This window comes from Mobula hypostoma, chromosome 2, assembly GCF_963921235.1.
Source record: "Mobula hypostoma chromosome 2, sMobHyp1.1, whole genome shotgun sequence".
Taxonomy (NCBI): Eukaryota; Metazoa; Chordata; class Chondrichthyes; order Myliobatiformes; family Myliobatidae; genus Mobula; species Mobula hypostoma.
This window is the reverse complement of record NC_086098.1, coordinates 19,840,327-19,856,664: the sequence shown is the minus strand read 5'-3', so window position 1 is coordinate 19,856,664 and position 16,338 is coordinate 19,840,327. Positions and strand designations below refer to the sequence as shown.

General features: G+C 42.8%; 1 pseudogene; it reads left to right on the top strand.

Annotated features, from left to right (window-relative positions):
- The first annotated feature begins 1,342 nt into the window (after positions 1-1,342).
- Positions 1,343-16,075, top strand: LOC134343101 (uncharacterized; annotated as a pseudogene).
- The last annotated feature ends 263 nt before the right edge of the window (positions 16,076-16,338 follow it).

Genomic DNA, 16,338 nt, shown 5'->3' with positions numbered 1-16,338 from the left:
TTAATAATGAAGGCAAGAAAATAGGCTTTGTCTAGACATTATCATGTATCACATCAAAGACAGACTCTACAATACGAAGCAGGCACAATCACCTCATTGACATCATTTGTAAGGAATATCTGCTTGTTTAAAAATATAATTAAAACTATCTTTTAACACCGGACTTTAATAGTATGTTGTACTGTCTCATATGGGGAGTCTGTGATTAATAGTCTGTTAGCAAAAGAGGCAAGGTGACTAAAAGGTCAGCACAATTTCAAATAAATCAGATAATATCACTGGCATATGTCATGAATTTTGTTGCTTTGTGGCAGAAGTACAGTGCAATACATAATAAAATTATAAATTGCAATAAGAAATATGTAAAAAAATTAAATAAGAAGTGGAAAAAGAGAGGGGGATAGATAGGGAGATAGTGTACATGGGTTCACTGTCCATTCAGCAATCCGGTAGCAGAGGGGAAGAAGCTGCTCCTAAAATGGTGAGTGGGCCTTCAGTTCCTGTACCTCCTCCTAGATGGTAGCGATGAGAAGAGGGTACGTCCTGGTGATAGGATCCTGAATGATGGATTCTTCCTTTTTGAAGTATCAGCTTTTGAAGATCTTGATGCAGGGAATGCATGAGCTAATCGACCTGTACTGTGCCTCTATGTTCTATGTTCTACACTCATCAGCAAAAGACATTTACAAACCACGGGTCGATATCACCACAATTATCAGTAAAATGGCACTGACAATGAAAGCTGCTGTATATTTAGCTTAGCATCATGCAGTTATTTCTGTAAGAACTACCTCCTGGGACGCCAGTGACTACCAGGAAGAGTCTGGTAGGCAGCCTGGAAAGACAGCAAACCGGGACGGGGTGGGTTAGCAGCCCTAACCGCGGATCCTGTAAAGGAGTACCCGAGAAGGCTACGGATCAAAGAATGAAAGATACCCCCAGGGAAGCCCGAGAGGGGGGGTGGAAGAGCTTCCCAGCCAGACGGACACAAGGCTACCGACCCAGTGCAATGGACAAACGACAACGAGTATACAGTGCATCTGTGGCAAAATTTGTAAGAACCAGAGAGGCTTGAAAATCCACCAGTCAAGGATGAAGTGTAAAGAGCAACAGAGAGCACCACAATGCGCAGATTCCCAATCTGGTGAGACAGAGGAGGAGCAGGGTCAGGAAGCACCCCACAGTATCCGGAGCCTCCGCGTGGTGCAAGCTGTGCATCCCAACATCACATCTCCGAGCATGCGGATCAGATGGACCAAAGCCTGCCAGGCGATTAGATGAGGACGTAGATCTAGTGCTGGAAACAGTGGCCAAAGTTGGTGTGGAGTGGAGATTGCAGATAATGACAACAGTGATCATAACTGTGGCAGCAGAAAGATTTGGTACCGAGGAAGAGAAGCAGGCCAAACAGCCAGATGTTAAAAACAACAGAGCCACCAAGATCCAAAACATCCAGAAGGAACTCAAGGTGCTCAAGCAACAACATAAATTGGCAAACCATGAGGAAAGGGCACCAATGGAAGAACTGCGTGTGGTGCTGAGGAAAAGGCTCATCACTCTGAGGAGAGTGGAGCAACATCGGAGGTGCAGGAGAGAAAGAGCACAGAAAAGATCTGCATTTATCAGCAACACATTTCGGTTCACCAAATAGCTGCTGGGTCAGAAGAGAAGTGGAAAGCTGTCCTGCACAAAGGAACAGATGGACCACCATCTTCGAAGCACCTTCAGTAACCCGGACAGAGAAGTTAAACTGGGAGAGTGTGATGCCCTCCGAACCAACAGAGGCTTTCGACCTTCGAGAGCCTCTCTTCAAGGAGGTTCAGCAGGTAGTCAGGAAAGCCAGAGCTGGCTCAGCTCCTGGTCCGAGTGGCAGCACCTACAACATCTACAAATGCTGCCCCCGGCTCCTCCGGCGGCTGTGGAGAATCCTCAAGGTCGTCTAGAAGAGAGGCAAAGTGCCCAGGCAATGGAAGTATGCAAACGGACTGTGGATTCCAAAAGAAGAGAACTCCGAGAACATCAGCCAGTTTAGGATAATATCCTTGCTGAGTGTTGAAGGGAAGATCTTCTTCAGCGTGGTGGCAAAGTGCCTAACAGAGTACTTCCTGAGGAACAATTACATCAACACCTCCATCCAGAAGGGTGGTGTTCCAAGCGTACCAGGCTGCTTGGAGCACACTGGAGTCATCACACAGCTCCTGAAAGAGGCCAGAGAGAATAAGGGTGACTTAGGGGCTTTGTGGTTGGATTTGGCCTATGCCTATGGATCAATCCCCCACAAGGTTGTTGAAGGCGCTCTGAAGAGGCACCATGTTCCTAAAGGAATCAGAGGCCTCCTTATGGACTACTACAACGAGTTCCACCTGAGAGTCTCAACAGGGCCAATGACATCAGACTGGTGCAGGCTGGAGATTGGTATCATCACAGGCTGCACCATCTCCGTCATCCCTTTCGCCCTGGCAATGAACATGCTGGTAAAATCTGCAGCCAGAGTGTCGAGGCCCAAAATCAAGATCTAGGATCTGCCAACCACCAATACAAGCTTCATGGATGATCTGACTATCACTACGGAGTCAGTGGTTGGTTCTAGGTGGATTCTTAAGGAGCTGGAAAGGTTGATGAGGTGGGCAAGGATGTCCTTTAAGCCTGCAAAATCAAGATCTGTAGTGCTGAAGAAGGGGAGAGCACAGGAGAAATTTTGTTTCTCTATTGAGGACATTCCAATGCCGACCATCACAGAGAACCCTGTTAAAAGTCTTGGGAAGACGTTTGATGCAACACTCAGAGATAATGCGGCAATAGGAAACACCTGTGGGGAGTTTGAACAATGGTTGCAAGAGGTTGACAGGACTGGCCTTCCAGGGCAGTTTAAGGCATGGATCTACCAGCACGGTGTTCTACCAAGAATCCTCTGGCCCTGCTTCTCTATGAGTTTCCAATTTCCACTGTTGCTGAATTAGAGAGGGTAGTCAGCCAGTTCCTGCAAAGATGGCTGGGTTTACCAAGGAATATCAGCAGCATCGCTCTGTACGGGAATAACCGCAAACTGACGCTTCCGCTGAAATCCATCGAGGAGGAGTTCAAGGCTTTGCGAGCAAGAGAGGTGCTGCAGTTCCGGGAATCTTCAGATCCAAAAGTTGCCGGAGCAGGAGTGGCAGTGAGAACCGGAAGAGAGTGCAGAGCGGAGGCTGCAGTGGAAGAAGCTGAGACGCGACTGCGCCACAAAGTGCTGGTGGGGGCAGTCGCCAAGGGAAGAGTTGGACTTGGAAGCCTTGAAGCCCCCATTTTGACAAAGTACAAGGGAAAGAGCGACAAGAACTGGTCCAGAATGAAGCAATAGCAGCTGTGGAGGAGGGGAGGACCAGCAGAGCAGTGGCAATGAAACAGCAAGGAGCCTGGACCAAATGGGAGCAGGTGATCGAGCGAGAGATCACATGGAACGATCTCTGGAAGGTGGAACCACACCTTCAAGTTCCTTATCCAGGCTGTTTAGCCCATCCAACCTGCACTGCTGGGGCCTTGCAGAATGACCAGCTTGCCCCCTCTGTGAGAAGACCGGTACGCTAGAGCATATTCTGAGCTGCTGCCCCAGAGCTCTTGCCAATGGCCGTTATCGGTGGTGGCATGACCAGGTCCTTCGGGCAATTGCTGAAACAATCTGAAGCACCCTTAACATCTGCCAGAAAGCAAGCCCAGTCAAGAATATCATCTGCTTTATCAAGGAAGGGGGAAAGACCAACAGAACACCAGAAAGCAACCAAGTTGCTCTTCACTGCGCAGGACTGGAAGCTGAAAGCAGACATGGGAAAACAGCTGCAGTTTCCTCTCCACGTTACAGAGATTACATTGCGGCCCGACATTGTGTTGTGGTCCAACTCATTGAAGCACCTTCTTATGTTTGAGCTTACCGTGCCATGGGAAGAACGGAACGAGGCCTACGAGCGGAAAAGAGCTCTGATCAATTCCGGTCGGGTAGCCTGGGCGAGGGTGTATGATGTTGAAAGACCCAAAACACCCAACGACCCCAGGTAACATCACGGACGATGTGCCCTAGCTTAGCATCATGCAGATGTTTCTGTAAGAAGAAAGAAGAAGAAGGAAGATATGAAAATGTAGAAATTAGAAGTACAAATGGAAATTCCTCAGTGGCTAAAGAGAGATGATAGAACATAGAGCATAGAACATAGAACAGTACAGCACATTACAGGCCCTTCGGCCCACAATGTTGTGCCAACCCTCAAACCCTGCCTCCCATATAACCCCCCACCTTAAATTCCTCCATATACCTGTCTAGTAGTCTCTTAAACTTCACGAGTGTATCTGCCTCCACCACTGACTCAGGCAGTGCATTCCACGCACCAACCACTCTGAGTAAAAAAACCTTCCTCTAATATCCCCCTTGAACTTCCCACCCCTTACCTTAAAGCCATGTCCTCTTGTATTGAGCAGTGGTGCCCTGGGGAAGAGGCGCTGGCTATCCACTCTATCTATTCCTCTTACTATCTTGTACACCTCTATCATGTCTCCTCTCATCCTCCTTCTCTCCAAAGAGTAAAGCCCTAGCTCCCTTAATCTCTGATCATAATCCATACTCTCTAAACCAGGCAGCATTCTGGTAAATCTCCTCTGTACCCTTTCCAATGTTCCCACATCCTTCCTATAGTGAGGCGACCAGAAGCGGACACAGTATTCCAAGTGTGGCCTAACCAGAGTTTTATGATTATTACATTACATGATTCTAGAGAAATGTTGATTAGATTATTAATGAAAGACCCTGAGCACTGACGTGCAAAATTCTTGGAAGCCCTGTTTATGTTCAAAGTTCAAAGTAAAATTTATTATCAGAGTACATACAGTACATGTCACCACATACAACCCTGAGATTCTTTTTCCGGCTGGCATACTTGATAATCGATAGAACAGTAACTGTAAACAGGATCAATGAAAGAGCAAGAGCAAAGAAGCAACAGCCTGTTGAATTGCAACTATAAGTAAATAGCAGTAAATATTAAGAATCCTTAAAGTGAGATCACTTGTTATGGAACATCTCAACAGATGAGTGCAATTATCTTCTTTTGTTCAAGAGCCTGATGGATGAGAGGTAGTAACTATTCTTGAACTGGTAGTGCAATTCCTGAGGCTCTTGTACCTTTTACCTGATGGTAGCAGCTAAAAAAGAGTTTGATCTGCGTGGTAAAGATCTTTGATGACAGACGCTGCTTTTCTACAACAACGTTCATGTAGATGTGCTCAATGGTTGGGAGGGCTTTACCCGTGTTGCACTGGGCCAAATTCACTACCTTTTGTAGGATTTTCCATTCAAAAGCTTTGGTGTTCCCATGCCAGGCCATAATGCAGCTAGGCAATACACTTCCCACTACACATCTAAAGAAGTTTGTCAAGCTTCATGCCGAATGTGTGTTTTACACAGTGTTTTTAAAGAGCAGGGATTGCTGAGTCAATTCTGGTTAAATGGAACATACTGGGCCAGTACATTTTGGCCCAACTAAGCAGCTGACCCAGTTAGCCGAAGTTTTATGGAAACAGCTTAAAAAGTATAAAAAAGACAAACTAACCCTTAACTGAGTAAAACACACAAAATGCTGGAGGAACTCAGCAGGTAGGCAGCATCTATGGAATGAATAAACTGTCAACTTTTCAGGCCGAGACCCTTCTTCAAGGTTGCTTTGGATATTCAGCACCTGCAGGCTTTCTCGTGTTTGATTTAACTGAATAACAATTTATGTATTTCAATGAAAATACAGAACAAATTAGAACACTATAAAAGAGTACAGTCGACGCTTCTGGCCGAGAATCTTCAGCAGGTCCTGCCAAAGGGTCTCGGCCGAAATGTCAAACGTACTCTTTTCCATAGATGCTGCCTGGCCTGCTGAGTTCCTCCTGCATCTTGTGTGTGTTAGAACACTACCAATACTCTTCCATTATGATAAACTGCATTAGTTTCTAATAGTCATTAACGGAGGAGTTCACCTGCTGTGTTCAGGTGATTGACAGTAAATGAACAAAATCAGCAGACACCTAGTGCAGATAATGGACTGCCTTCATATAATACTTCAGACAACTTCATCCTTCAAATTCCTCATTTTCATTGTAACATTCAAGATACCTTCAAAATCTTTGTAATTCCCAACTTGTTGAAGTGGTAAAATCATGTAATTTTTACTCTCGGCCATTTGTGGCATCTCCAAGCCTGAATGCTTGAAACTGCAGTGAGCAGAATTGTGTTATTGCTTATTTTTCACAAACAATCAGTGACAAAATTACTGTTTTTTTGGACACAAACACATGCAACCGATGCTATTTAAAAATGAATTGCTCTAAACACGGTGTAGTGAAAAATGTTCACACAAGTACAGGCGACTAATGCTAATTAGTAACTATTTGGTAACAGTCTCCTGCCCCAAATTAAGCAACATAGTGTCCCAAATAAACAAAGGGAATCCCGGATCTTTTCTCAATTTAGTTTTTGTTCTTTAACCGTTGTCCCCACATAAACGGCTGCTGATTAACCAGAATCCACTGTACAGTAAATGACCTACTGTCATATTACAATGTTGCAAAGGGCATATGTGACAAGGTTGAAATCTGTTTAATTTAGGTACAAATAGTTGTTCAAATCATTTTTAAAAAGAGTTTAAATAATTTATTTAATGTGAATATCATTTCATGTTGATAAAAACTGGGATATTGCTTTAAAAACATGCAAATCTGTTAAGGTGAAAATTCTGAGAATCTGTGCAAGGTATTCCTTTGTAGTTTTGAGCTCTGAATCTGCAATTGACTCATTGGGGTTTGCATTCAATCTTCAGCACACAATGCCTTCCAGAATGCATGGTGGGGTGAGTACACGCTGTACTTATTCACCGTACAGCTACTAATGCATGAACAGTACAGCATTTATAGGTTTCATTCGCCATATCCCCATCTAGGTCTGGACATGCATGTTTATGCAGTTCCGTGTCAGTGCTTGAAAAGGTGCTGGAAGGGGTTTGTCATCAATGTCTATATTGCCATGGCAGTCAGGGCAAAACTGTCCCAACCTCATGGACATACTGATGTTTACTGCCATGGGTCACAACGCGTTCAGAAAGGGATTGTACTCAACAGGCAGCGTTTTTCTTTCAACATCTAGTGAATGGATGAATACATCAATAAGACCATAAGATACAGGAGCAGAATTAGGCCATTTGGCCCTTTGAATCTGCTGCACCATTTCATCATGGCTGATACAGTTTCCCTCTCAGCCCCAGTCTCCTGTCTCCTGCCTACTCCCCCCCCCCCCCACCACCGGTATCCCTTCATGCTCTGACCAATCAAGAATCTATCAAACTCTGTCTTATATATACATAAAGACTTTGCCTCCACAGCTGGCTGTAGCAATGAATTCCACAGATTCACCACCCACTGGCTAAAAAAATTCCTCCTCATCTCCGTTCTAAAAGGACGACCCTCTATACTGAGGCTGTGTCCTCTGGTCTTAGTCTCTCCCACCATAGGAAACTTCCTCTCCAGATCCACTCTATCAAGGCCTTTCACCATTCAATAGGTGTAAACAGCCATGTACGTACCTCTGTATGTAACAGGAGAGGAATAAACAGCCAAATCTCACTGAATAATAGCACCACAATTTCCACAACTTTTCAATCAAGGGTAACAAGACAGTGACACAGATCACTCCTCTGTAATGATCCCAAATTTTAATGTCTGTCTTTGTGCTAGAGTACAGCCACTAGCAGTACACTGTTGGGCCAAGACTGGCTGGCGGTTCCCAAGCCCAATGTTCACAGGTATTCAAAGTCTCAGTGATTGGTTGTTCTTAATGCATTGCAACATATCACAAACACTGATATTTTCAGGCAATACATTCAGTAACAGTTTTGCAGCAATGGTCACCCACCACATGGACACTGTGTGTCAACTGGGTACAATTTTAGCCATGGAAGTGACTAGTTAGCAGCTGTTCCAGTGAAACACACACACACACAAAATACTGGAGGAACTCAGCAGGACAGGCAGCGTCTATGGAAAAGAGTAAACAGTCAATGTTTCAGGCCAAAACCCTTCACCAGGACCAGTTCCAGTGAATTCACATTGACTCTTACCATGTCAGAACATTGGATCTGCTGATTGCTCAACTGTGCCCACCTCTGTCACACGAGTTTGTCTTTGACATTGGCCTGCAACTCATAAACCTCACAAAACGCAAAAGGCACAAAATATAGCTTCATCTCACCTTATCAGTTGATATCAAATGGCAGCGTATTGAGGTCAAGGGCCCCAGAAAGGAACTCTGTGTGGATTACAGAAACAAACGTGCTGCAGTGATTAATTCAACAACCTAGAAATCCGAAGGCAAATCTGGGAATTAATTTGGGATGTAAAAGTAACCAGTCATTACAACTGATGAACACAAAACTGTGTCCTGCTTAGAAGAGCTACATGTTCAGTTGTATCTTCTGGGAAAGGAAATCTACCGTCCTTACCTGGTCAGGCCTGCCATGTCTGTCACTTTAAAAAACCTATTAAGCTGAATCTCGAATTAGCCCAGTGTCCCCCTCAGTTCAGGGGCAATTAGGAATGGGTAATTGATGCCCAAAAAAAAATGAATGCTAAAAAAAGAACAAATCTACCCTGTCGATATGTTAATGACACTCATGTTCATAGCAGGCAGTGGTAGTGGTAACCAGTACCTGCTCTGAGGTACTACTATCAGTACAGGCAACAGGTAGTGGTAAGTGAAACCTTCTACTGAAGATAAGGTCCAAAGGGGCCTGGGAGTCCTTGTGAAGGATTCCCTAAAGGTTAACTTGCAGGTCAAGTCTGTGGTGAGGAAGCCAAATGCAATGTTTGAGGACTAGAATATAAAGGCAAGGACGTAACGTTGAGACTTTATAAAACATTGGAGAGGCCTCATTTAGAGTACTGTGAGCAGTTTTGGGGCCCTTAGCTTAGAAAAGATGTGCTGGAACTGGAGAGGGTTCAAAGGAGGTTCATGAAAATGACTGCAGGATTGAATGGCTTGTCATATGAAGAGCATTTGATGGCTCTGGGCCTATATTCAATAGCATTCAGAAGAATGAGGCTATGGAATGGTGATAGAGTGGATACAGAGAGGATGTTTACTATGATAGGGGATTCGAAGACCAGAGGACACAGCCTCAGAATAGAGGAGTGTCGTTTTAGAATGGAGATGAGGAGGAATTTCTTTATCCAACGAGTGTTGAATCTGTGGAATTCTTTGCCACAGGCAGCTGTGGAGGCCAAGTCCATGTGTATTTAAGCAGAAGTTGATAGACTCTTGATTGGTCAGAGCATGAATGAATACGAGGAGAAGGCAGAAGATTGAGCCTGAGAGGAAATTGGATCAGCCATGATGAAATAGTAGAGCAGATTTGATGGACCAAATGGCCTAATTCTGTTCCTTTATCTTATGGTCTTAAAATACATCAGATAACCCCGGGTGAGGTCATTACAGAAAATGGAATTAGGGGATTAACTGGTAAAAATGGATGTCAAACTTGGGATGCAGGTCACTTGCTACTTGAACCAGACATTAAATACCCTCAATTTAGAGATGTAATCAGCCAAGAACTGCCAGACATCATCAAGAATTTATAATTCTGGCCTGCTGCCTAGATTCTTACCCTGCAATATGCTTTGCACGACATCAGCATGAGGAAATTCCCCTCTGCCAATATTGTAACAATTATGCAGCATAAAGCAGTTTTATACTGTGATATCATTGCTAAAATGAGAGATCAAAATTGTAAATCTGATTCCAGGTGAGTTTTTATAAGAAAAACTCTACTATTTTCGTGGCTCTAAAGTAGCAAAATTCATCCAGGTGCTGCAAAGGATTTTTACTGATGTGATCATTATTTGCCAAACCAAATAATGAAACTCACCGGGGAATGGCTCAAATAATTAGGCTTTAACTTATACCTTAAAGGAGGGAGGTGAGAGGGAAGTACAGAGGTTTAGGAAGGAAACTCTTAAAGGCATCAGCAGCTGCTACCAATGTTGAGGTGATTGCATTTGTGCATGACTGAGAAGCTTGCAGATATCAGAGAGACTGTCAAGGCAGAGAAGGGTCATGTTATGGAAGGATTTGCTGACAAAGGTAAGGATGCTAAAGTCTAGTCAATGCTTGTTGGTCATTGTAATGAAAGTCACAAAACACCAAGGGTGCAAGTTAAAATATAATCAGAGTGTTTGAGATCACCTCATTTATCTGATCCATTATGAAGAGAAAAACCAGCCAGATATGCTTTGATAGGTTTTATAAAACCAAAATATGGTTAATGATTTTATTTCACCAGATAGGTTGACGCATGTGCAAACTCTAGTATTGACATGGGGACAAAAGTAGGCTTCTTTAATGGCACTGATATGTGTTAAGAAAATTAACTTAAGAGTCAAATTTAAGGTGCAAGAGTCTGATTGTCAAGGAACTGGATTAAATCGGTCATTAAGGAATGACATTTATCCCTGTTGTTAGTAATGAAGTATTTCAAAACGTACCAATAATGTGAACAGCATCCACCTACATCTGTGCAGCCAGCATTTTCAACTAAACTGTTGTGATTTAGGACCCTGCTAAGCAAATGCTGGCAACAGTTGAAATGAGCTCTGTAAAACCAGTTTGAGTATGTGTTTCACAAAGCATTCTAGGATGATTTGCTTACGGATACATTCATGATTTGTTAGCTGATTATCCTTCCTGATATGAGCTCTGAATTGATGAATGAACTCCCTTATAGCCTATGTTAAATGACTTGGCAAACCCTTGTCGCTGCTACAGCAGATTTAGTCTTCCATTCCTTACAATCTTAATCCAGTCATGCATTAAATCAAATATCACACAGCCCTTTACATGTATGTATATACCTCACAGATAGAGTTTCACTCCAGGGCAATATTGTACAGTTCATTTAATGTAAGATTGCATTTTCCTGCTATCCACCATAGCTGCCAACATGAAGGAAAAATCTTTGCAATAAGATATTTTGGAAGTTCTTATTCCATACACAATGTTGTTCGGAATATCATATAGGAGATTACTTTGCTTTTCCTGCTTGGCCAAAGGCATAATTACACTGTTTTGAAGCAATATACTGAATCACGCATAATAGCTTTGTTCCTTAGTCATCCTGCAAATGACTATAATGTAGTAAAACCAGTGAGCCTCATAGAACCACCAACCAAATTCAGCTCACGTTGAACTCAGTTCACAATGAATCCAAGAGACAAATTTCACATTTCTGCAACTTGCTGCCCTTTGTCTCCATATCTGTAGTGTCACCACAGACTCTCCCGTTTTCATGCACGCACTGCCTAATATGGAGCCCGGTATCTATGTAAGAATGTGTATTTATTTATTTATTGTTTGGTTGATTGGGATACAACACGGTAACAGGCCCTTTCAGCCCTTCGAGCTGCGCCATACAGCAACCCCCGACTTAACCCCAGCCTAATCATGGGACAATTTATAATGACAAAGTAACCTACCAACCAGTACATCTTCTGAATTACCCCCAGAAACTCCAGCCAAGGAGGGAATCAACCAGGAGGAAATGCATATACATGTTAAATGGGAAAATTGGAGGAATATCTGCAAAAAAAAGGCAATTGTAGCAAAGCTTCAATAACCAGCATGCTCGATTTTCTGGGCAATTAAATAGTACTTCAATTCCTACCCCAAAATATTATTAACTCACAGAAAATGCTGGGGAACTCAACAGGTGATGCAGCAACTATGGATGGGAATAAAGAGTTGACCAGTTTGGGTCAGGACACTGCTCTTGCTGTCGATTTCCAGCATATGCTGCATCTCTTGTGTTTATTATTAATTCACATTTTCTTGTATCTTTCAGAATATTACATTAAATTTCCCAGTAAAGTCATTAAATCTAAATGCAGCCAACAGAATGAGAACAAGGGAACTGGGGCCCTGGTGAGTTAAAGGGAGTAAAGAAACTAGGGCTCCAGAGTTGGAAAGGAGCACGTGAAACAGGAATTTGATGGGAGTATCATCAGTCGGAAAGGAGCGAGGGAACTGAGGCCTTGGTAAGGCGGAGGGGAGTGTGAGAATCTGGGCTCCAATGGATTGGGATTCAGGAAGGAAGCAGGGCAGGGAGTTGTAAGATAGCATGGGACTTAGGTTCCAGTGAGTTGGGATGGAGCAATAAGAACCAAGGCCCTGGTGAGTAGAAGTAGAGTGTGGAATATGTCACACAGTGGATCAGATGCCAGGTCATCAAGATTTCCATAAAGCTGGAGAGGTGATCATCAAAGGTTTACTGTAACATGTATAAAACACAAGACATAGAACTATTATTAGGCCATTTGGCCCATCGAGTCTGCTCCACCATTCCATCATGGCTGATTTAATATTCCTCTCAAACCTATTCTGCCTTTTCCCTTAACCTTTGGCATCCTTACTAATCAGGAACCCATCAACCTCTGCTTTAAATATACCCAATAACTTGGCCTCCACAGCCATCTGTGGCATTGAATTCTACAGATTCACCACCCTCTGGCTAAAGAAATTCTTCCTCATCACTGTTCTTAAGGACCGTCTTTACATACTGAGGCTCTGCCCTCAGATCCTAGACTCCTCCACTATCTGAAACATCCTCTCTATGTCCACTCCATCTAGGCCTTTCAATATATAACAGCCAAAAACAAAGAAATATTATTTTTCCTTTAAGGACCCTATTTCAGAAAGCCTATATCCATGGCAATTTTTACCCTTTTCACCCATTCCGATTTTTTCCAGAGGATGGTTATACTTAGGAATAGTGGAGGCTGAGGGGTATAAAAACAGCTCCCAGGCAACACTAGGAAGTCAGACACAGAGAGTAAGTAAATTATAAATCCATTGCCTGAAAGAGGAATACATTGGCTCAAATGGAGCCACAAGAGACTAGAAATGCTAGAATCTGAAGCAAGGCCTGGGCTACTGGAGGAATTCAGACAGAATCTGTACGTGAAAATGGGTCATACCTTCCATCTAGATTCCATTGGTGAAAATGTTCAATCACATAATGCTGTTCTATTCAGCATTACATGGTTGAAAATAATTATTTTCTCCTAGTGATGGTGACCAATACTTTGTCATTGGAATGGCAGTTAGCGCAACACTTTACAGCACACCAGTTGTAAAATCGGGGTTCAATACCCACTGCTCTCTGTAAGGAGTTTGTACGTTCTCCCCTTGACTGCATGGATTTCCTCCAGGTGCTCCAGTTTCCTCCCACATTCCAAAGATGAATGGGTTACTAATTTATGGGCATGCTATGTGGTGACACTTGTGAGCTGCCCTCAGCACATCCCTAATGCATGCGATTCATTTCACTGTATGATTTGATGTTTTAATGGACATGCGACAAAGAAAGATAATCTTTAGAATTCCAGTAAGTCAACTGTTCACCCAACATTCAACATTCAACATCTGACACCACTTTCATGTTGAGGTACACAGGATGGCATTGTTCCTCATGCAGGTCTCCATTTGGAACGTCGTGACACAACATGGAGCGCATTGCCCAGGAGCAATCATCACTGAGGGCTTCCAGGACAATCTGAATTTTCTCCATAAAGACCTGGTCTGGGACAACATATTTAGTTTGCTCCCTTCATCCTGCCTCGGTTACCATCATTGATAGTCTTCCTACCCCCACCCTCATCCCAGATTCCACAAATCCCTGTACCAGTAATTTCCTACAAACTGACTCCATTAACCCAGGAGATGCAGGCCCCAGTGATCTCACCTTCCTCGAAGTTTAAAGTTAATTTATTATCAACGTACATGTACGTCATTTTCATCAAGAAAATGAAGGTTCATTTTCTTCGCTTGTGAGCATACTTAGTAATTTCATAGTCGAATAATAACCATAAAATAATCAATAAAACCACACCAGCCTGGGCATTCAACCAGTGTGAACAAGACAACAATCTGTGCAAATACAAAATGAAAGAAAGAAATAATGAATAAATAAACCAACAAACAAACAAGCAAGCAATAAATATTGAGAACCTGACATGAAGAGTTCTTGAAAGTGAATCTATAAATTGAAGGTAATAACTGTACTTGAACCTGGTGAAGTGAACCCCGAGTCTCCTGTACCTTCCCTCCAATGACAGCAGCGAGAAGAGAGCATGACCTGGGTGGCAGCGGTCCCTGATGATGGGTGCTGTTTTCCTGAGACAACGCTTCATGTAGATGTGTTCAATGGATGGGAGGGCTTTACCCATTATGGACTGGCTTGTATTCACTACTTTTTGTAAGATTTTCCCCAGACTATCCATCACTGGGTTCTGAAATCTGTCCCACAAACTGACCTTCTTTCATTGGGCTCCATTACCTCTCCTCCAAAGCCATTTATCTATAATTGGGCTTTAATGCCTTGCTCCCACCCTGACCATCTATCACTAGTCTCTAATGCCTTGGCCCATTGCAGTGAATTCTAATATTTTCCAATTTATTAAGAAATTTGAATAATTGTCCATGTGTGTTAGAATTTCCTATTTACTGATCATCCTAAGGTAAGCTTTATTTGTCAAGTGCACTTCAAAACCTACAGTGAAATGTATCAATTGTATCTAAGCAAATCAATGAGGACTTTGCTGGCAGTCTGCAAGAATTGCATGCTTCCAGCTCCAATAAAACATGCCCGTAACTTACTGATCCCAACTCATACACCTTTGGAATGTGGGAAGAAACCAAAGTACCCAGGGGAATCCTATGCACTCATAAAGGCAATGGTGGGTATCTATCCTGAATCTTACAGCTAGCGCTGTAGAGCATTGCACTAGCCACTACACTACTGTGTTGGCTCTTCTGATTTCAACAATTCACATAAACACCAGTAATAACAGTCTAGCTGTTGCCAGGAGTATGATTCCAGTACAATGTCAAATTATGTTCTCTTGGCAATTCTTTCGGGGAAAAAATCAATGCAGATCTGAATCTCCCGCACTGCTTGACCATTGAACTAAATGAGGCTCAACTTGCGAAAACCTAGAGCAAAATCTAAAAGATGTGCTGGCATTGGAGACGATCCAGAGAAGGTTCACAAGAATTATCCCACGAATGAAAGACTTGATGTATGAGGAGCATTTGATGGCCCCCGGCTTGTACTTGCTGGAGTTTAGAAGAATGAGGGGGAGTCTCATTGCACCCTATCAAATATTGAAAGGCCTCGATGGAGAGGAAGTTTCCCTTTAGTGGGAGAGTCTAGGACCTGAGGGCACAGCCTCAGAATAGAAGGATGTCCCTTTAGAACAGAGATAAGGAGGAGACTTTTTAGCCAGAGGGTGATCAATCCACGGAATTTATTGCCAAAGATGTCCATGTCATTGGGTATAGTTAGAGCGGAGGTTGATAGATTCATGAGGAGTATAGGCATCAAAGGTTATGGGGAGGAGAATGGGGTTGAGAGGGATAATAAATCAGCCCAGATGGAATGGTGAAACAGACTCAATTGACTGAATGGTCTAGGTCTGCTCCTCTGTCTTATGGTCCTACACCTACAAACTTTGCCTTTATAAAGGCGCAGAGATCAGCAAGTAAGGGTGTGAGTGATCAGTGGCATTACATTTACCCTGTTAAAATTTGCTGACAATTTTCCACTGCTCCGCAACGATCCCTTCCAACATTTAAACAACTGATATCACTGATCTACCCATCATTAAAATCAAAGTTGAGTTTGCTGAATTAACAATACTGTGGCTGATACTGCTTCTTAGAATATAAAAATTGAGAGATCCAGGTCAATGCTATACTTAATCACCAAACATATTTTGCCTCCATACTAAATGGAGTTCCCTGGTGATTAAGATGGATAAGCTCCAAATACAGGCACAGTGATTGTGATGTCTGAATAACCTGCTCCACCCAGCTGAATAAAAACTTTGCAAATTCATGGCACCCAAATTGTTCAACACTAATTAACTGCATTTGTAGCAATTCCAATGTACATAATTCTGTTTTCTTTTATTTTAGATTTACAACCTGGCATCCTTTGAAGCAAAAGCAGTTCTTTACTTCTGAGAAACCAGAAGATACCTAGCACACCAAGCAGCATAAATGCAGAGAAAAGCATAATTAACAACATGTCAGACCATTGACTCTTCATGGAACTGAGAAATGTTTATAGCAACAGCTACCAGTTCAGAGACACTCTACACATCCTACAGGACCACAGAGGTGTAGGACCATCATGTTGTAAACTTATTATCAAAATATGTATTCTGTATACAACCTTCAGATTCATTTTCACGTAGGCATCCATAGGAAAATTTCTTTTAAATTAC